The 6,039-nt window shown below is 42.9% G+C and overlaps 1 protein-coding gene across 2 annotated transcripts in view; it reads left to right on the top strand.

Moving 5' to 3' along the window:
• The window catches only part of faf1 (Fas (TNFRSF6) associated factor 1), a 58,623-nt gene extending 58,102 nt beyond the window's left edge, over positions 1–521 (top strand). For both annotated transcript variants that reach the window (XM_084472642.1, XM_084472643.1), the window contains exon 19: positions 1–521. This exon is cut by the window's left edge and continues 701 nt beyond it. The gene's annotated coding sequence lies outside the window, so the exon portion shown is untranslated.
• The last annotated feature ends 5,518 nt before the right edge of the window (positions 522–6,039 follow it).

Here is a 6,039-nt window from a genome sequence, read left to right on the forward strand (position 1 = left end):
CCCAACAAACTGTGCAGAGTCACGGTTTGGTGTCACAACGCAGTATGAAAAAAAGGAAAGAGACTTCAGTAGACATTGTCCCATAAAAAAAAAAAAAGATGAAAAAAAAAAGATAATAATGATAAACAAAAAAAAAAGAATGGACTTGGACCTCCTCCCCCACATCAAGAACAACAAAGCTGCTTTTTTAGAACATGGGTTTTTGTGTTTGAATAAAGAAATGCTAAAAAAAAATTCAATAAAATAACAGCAAGAAGAGACCGCTACCTGGACAAGGCTGGCCTCTCATTTCTACTTGTCCAACCTCCCGCCTCTTTTGCCCTGAGCCTATAGTAGTGTTTCCCCCCCCCCACTCATTCCATCCAATCATCTGCACCCTACTCCCGCATCCTCTGGTTTAGCCTCCATTCCATTAGCCAATCAACTGCTTCGTTGTTCAACTTCTTTTATTTTACTTTTTTTTGTTTGATGCTGTATTAGTTTTAGTTTGATACACATTATATAAAATCTATATGAACATGTATCAGTCTCCGCCAATAATTTGTCACACACCTACACACCCACACACACGCGCACACACACACACACACACAGGGGTCTTTGCAGGATTTTGCTTGTTTTTGTATTCTTCTCTTGGGTTCATTTCATTAATATTAAAGATAAAAATTTCCTCTGCATCAATGGAGGTCAGGAAGCCAACTCTATGGCGAAGAGTACATCCACAAATTAACCATGGTTCTATAGTCTGATTCTCATCTGTACTGCCTCTCTGATTCCATCAAACCTTAATATTTTCCAAGACATGATGTGGAAGTCGGCCTATTCTTGATGGTTTCTGAATTATAAAACAAATAAGCTTTTCTGCTTGGCAGAAAAAGAAAAAAAAACATTTAATTTCTCTGTCCAAACACTGGTGTTTGCTTTAAAAAAAAAGACATAAAACTCAACAGGACAAAGCTGCCAGCAATCAGTCAACGCATAATACAACGTAATTTTTAGTCAAATAATAACTTCTGTTATATTAATAATAACAGCGATGACAACATGGTAGCATGTATGGAGGTTGATTCCACTTCGTTATCCAGCTCACAGACAGTCTGGCCAATAGAAAGTGGACCACAAGATGTCGGATACATTGTGCAGCCTTTTGAATTTTAATTCTATCATATTACAACTATCCACAACAACCCCTCCTTTTTTAAACGTAACTATTTAAGGCCTGCTTTCCCCCCTTTTCCGTCTCCACGCCCATGTCCCTGGATGGTGTTATCAGCGCTTCGCCTCCATCACCGCCGCAGCTAATTTCTTCGCCTCGGTGACAGGAGGATCACGCGGGCTTAACCCTCCATCTGCAGAGTTGAAGAACCCCAGCGGACCCCCAGAACCCGCAGGAAGGAAGCGGGCTTCTGCCTCATTATTAAGCAGTCTGGCAGGCATAAGACGGGGCCCGGGATTACACTGAGCCCTGCCTTTTGCAACGCGACCAGAATAGAGCATCGCTCGGGTTAAGATCAGACGTTCAACCGAATGTGTGGTGTTTTCACACCTAATGAGTTTGGGAGAGATGGGGGGGGGGGGGGGGGGGGGGGGGGCAGCAAACTAAAAGCTTAGTTTGCTGATTGAAAACTATGCTTGGATTGTCATTTATTTATTTTTTTTATCGATGAACAGCTTGAGTTGTGGATGTCTTTTATTAATATTTTTCTCCACCAAGTTTATGAGCTACCAGCACGGTGTTGACATTGAGCCAAATAAATGTACCAACCCTCACCAGACATTATTTTACATGAACACACACGGTGAACACAGCCACGTGACGTAGTGACTCAATCCCAGGATTGATTGACCTGAAATCGGAGCTGATGGCTGAAGTTGTTGATACTGGAGCTGACTGGGGATTGCACAATTGTCTCTGAAACAAGAAACGGTTAAATTGAGAGGTGGCTTGGCTTTGTTTTTATTTTTTTTCAATTTATTTTAAGTTGTAGGCTATTATAAGGTTGTATGAACTCCATAGTTGTGTAGTAGGCCTAATTAAATATTTTTTTGATTTTTTTCTTTATGAACTTTACTTTAAATTCGTTTTGCGACTTCACCAATCAGTAATCTCGAGATAACACGACGGATTAACGCAGTTGGCGTCACTCTCCTTAGTGTTTCACTTTCAGTCGCCGTAGCCTACATAATGCTGGCCCGGGAGTGTCTATAACCAAACAGATACGTCTGTTTACACATTATCTTGCTGTGTTAATTGTGCCAACGTCTATACCAAAACCAACCTCTTCGGAAAAAAAAATAAAACATAATATATAGGCCTCCTTAATCTCCATAATCATCAATGTGTCTCTTGTTAAATGCAATCCACAATACTTATTCTGCCTAGATTATTATAAGGCCTTACATATAAAATATTTTTCTATTTTATTTATTTGAATTACATCGCAAAAATATAGCCCGCCTTACCATAATTGTTAAATGCAGGTAATAAAGGCTAAATAACGTTACATGCTTACCATTTTCAAACAAATGCACAAAGTAGGCTACTTTACAGATAAAACTGTTGAAAAAAAAAATATATATAGGCTATATTAAAACACGTTAGGCCTGCAATAAGCAACAGAAGCAGAGCTTGAAAGATGCGAGTGACACCGGTCGTACGAGTGCTGGTATTTGTAGGGGAAACTTTTTGCATTTCTCTCAGTTACTCAGAGACTGTTTGGATGATGATTTGAAGATACATGTGACATATCGTTCAAAATATTGATTTGAATAGAAGATGTCAGATGTTGCAACCACAATCAAGGGACGGAATGTTAAAAAAAACAACAACATTAGGCTACATATCCCTAAATAACTTTAGCTTTTGTCTGAATGAGCATTGAGTTCTGTATTGTTTTATAATAATATTACAGTATTCTTATTTGCACAATAATATCATAGCATTATTGAGTTATTTAGTTATATTACTCAAATCACAGTTATTCGGATTTCAGGTCCAAACTGTTTTTCCAAAACCTTGCTCCAATTGTCCGAGAGCGGTTAAAGCTGGTGGCCCTCGAAAGGCTCTTGGCTTGTGGAGGCCTTATCGCGAGAGTGGGGCTCCTCTTCAGAAAGCCAGTGAACCAGTCAGAAGCCATTATTCTGGCCCCCCTTCACTTCGAGGGAAAGATGCAGTTGTAGTGAGAGGCTAGCAGCTGAAAGGCAAACCTCCGAAGCTAAAATAAAATGAACTAAAACGTAACACTAAATATTGTCTATCTATTTATATTCCTCCCTTACCCTACCCCTCCCTCTTACCCCTTTCTGACCTCGTTGGGACTCTAAGTTTAAGTCAGCTGCCCCTTTTAAGTAGGCCTATCTGAGTCTCCTCTCTTGGTCCTCTGAGAACACTTTTCTGGCGGTACAGTATATTCGTCTTAGTGATGAAACATGAGTTTTAAATCAAGCACCCATCTACCTTATTCAATCCCCATAGTCCTATTCGATACTGTATTCATTCTCCCAAAAACAATACAAATACGCCTCCTAAACAGCGGATCTTTCGGGTGACGCGCTGTGAGTGACCTTTCAAAGGGCAGATGAGAATCTCTCCGTGCGTAAAGGCGCATGAAGCGTGCGAGACAGCAACCGTTCCGCTGCGGTTTCTCACGCGAGAAATAAGAGCGTCGTTCGCTCATCGCACTCCCCCCTGAGGGAATATGCGACGCTGGGTCAAGTGTTGACATTCTGAGTCCTCTTTTTATTTTCCCCTGTTTTGGTTACGTTAAATAATATAATCACATTAGCAGCTCTACATCGTGAGCAGTATCACTGGCCCTGGACGAAGTTCGTGCAAGGGAGGTCGAAATGAAGAGGCGTATAAAGTATGCTGAATAGAGAGACATTGCTATATTTCTGAATCATGTATGCTATAGCCTACTCGGAATGTTTTTTAATAAAGAAAAAAATTGACACATAGGCTACAACCTCCAAATATGTCAGAAGAAGAATCTCATACACAATTTTTCTCCAGAGCTAAGTACATACCTGGCAATTTGTCTGCTCAATTGTTCAAGTGGATGGATTCATCAGGGGGTGTTAGTGTCAAAGAAACAGCCTCCAGCCCAGCAGGCTCTGGTGGGTGTGGGCCTACACCCAGTCCATCCAGGCAGGAGACAGGTGCATCGTGGCACGCCTGTCAAACGTTGTATTGTCAGGGGAACGTGACAGAGAGATACGCACACACAAGTCATCCTCGGTGTGAGAATACAGTTTCAACCACGCAGACCTTTGCCTGTGATAAATATGTCGGGGCACGTTTCCCTGTGTGACGGTTACACAGTCGGAAGTGCCTTTTGGTTATAATGATATTTTCCTCTTTACCTGACCTAACATGTCATTAGCACTCTGTTGATCTGTTTCGCTGCTGGCTCCCGGGGCGTTGGCTCCTGTGATCGTAACCCGGCATGACAGCGTGTAAGTCATACAGCCTAATAGGACACACAATAAATCAACAGATTAGTTTAGGAAGGCGCATATTGTCACGCTTCTGAAAGGTCGACAACATATCTAAATAATGATCCTGCAGATTTGAATGTGATATCCCATGTCGGCCATCTGACCTTTGACCTGTCTTTACCCACCGGATCAAGTTAACGTGGAAGTCATAATTGGATGACAGGACTCAACCCGTCTGTGAACATCTCACAGTTATGATGTTTAAATCACCACGAGTTCTGAAAGGCTTATATGGCTGCTTCCACTTTGGTTGGACGTCTCAATCCCTGTCTTTACGCAAGGCCTGTATGGCCACCATGGCTCGGACGACCTCTTCAATGTCCCTCGCGGGGGAGAAGAGAAATGCTGTGTGTGTGTGTGTGTGTGTGTGTGTGTGTGTGTGTGTGTGTGTGTGTGTGTGTGTGTGTGTGTGTGTGTGTGCAATAATGAGTTTATTCGGCGGTCTCCCCCGACACTTATTCAGCGGTGGCAACATCAGGTTGCTGTCTTGATTCTCGGATGACAATGGGGAGCGGAGACCCGCGGTGTTTAACCAGCTCCGCCGGGGTCAAGAATGCAACCCTTTGGTGGAGGGAACTAAATTCTTGACACAAGCGATTCCCCCGCCTCACCCCCATCCCCCACTCCCCGAGCTTTGAAGTGGGCCAATGTAGGCCTACAGGGGCCAAGCCGAAGAGCGTTGTGACTGGATCCCAGACTGGCCTAACCTGGAGGGTCACTTAAAGTTTACTTTCTCAGAGAAGCGGCCATGGCACTCAATGACGGAGCCTGGAGAAAGACAATCTGAGGCTTAAACTGTTTGATATATGGGTGCTGCTCTCCCTCCGTCCGTTTCACACCGGGCCTTGCTCTTTTGGCGCACCGTACTTGGTTTGTTTCATGTAAGGTATATGGAGGCATGGATGGCACACACATTTTCTAATTTGACAAAGTAGACATCCGAAATACACTGTAGGCCGCTTGTAGCTATTAGCCAATCAGGGCTGGGTGGTTTCTGCTACATTGTTGGGTGCATTGTGCAGGGTCATAATTCTGGGTTGTTCGGGGTACTGTACACACACTGTTGGGTCAGATGGGTTCTAAGGTGTTTATTCGCAGCAGCGGGTTGTGTTACTTTGACCAAGGTTCATTATTTTTAGCCTTCCATTTCCCGCCTTCGATTGTTGAACTTTCTGGACACAAACATCTCCTAACGCGGTCAGGGGTTCGCAGCCCAAACGGTGGGCAAGATTTCATGGTATAGGTTCAGAGCTGCCAACTCCCATGCATTGAGCGTTGGAGGATTTCAAATTGGCTAGTTAATTAAAGAATAATTTCATAGGGAGCTATAGCATTTCATTCTATGAGCTGGGTGAGTTCATGTGAATTTATGGACTGTAATCCTCTTTTTCATTTACATTCCCGTAGGCTGTCGTTATCTAAGTGAGCAGGTTTAAGGTATTTCTTAAGTTCTTTACCTTGTTTCAGACCACGCCATCGAAACAGACTCTTTACTGGAGGCTGTAGATGTTTGTTTCAAGGCTCTCTTTGTGTTTGACATCC

The sequence above is a fragment of the Micromesistius poutassou genome (assembly GCF_964030765.1).
Source record: "Micromesistius poutassou genome assembly, chromosome: 9".
Lineage (NCBI taxonomy): Eukaryota > Metazoa > Chordata > Actinopteri > Gadiformes > Gadidae > Micromesistius > Micromesistius poutassou.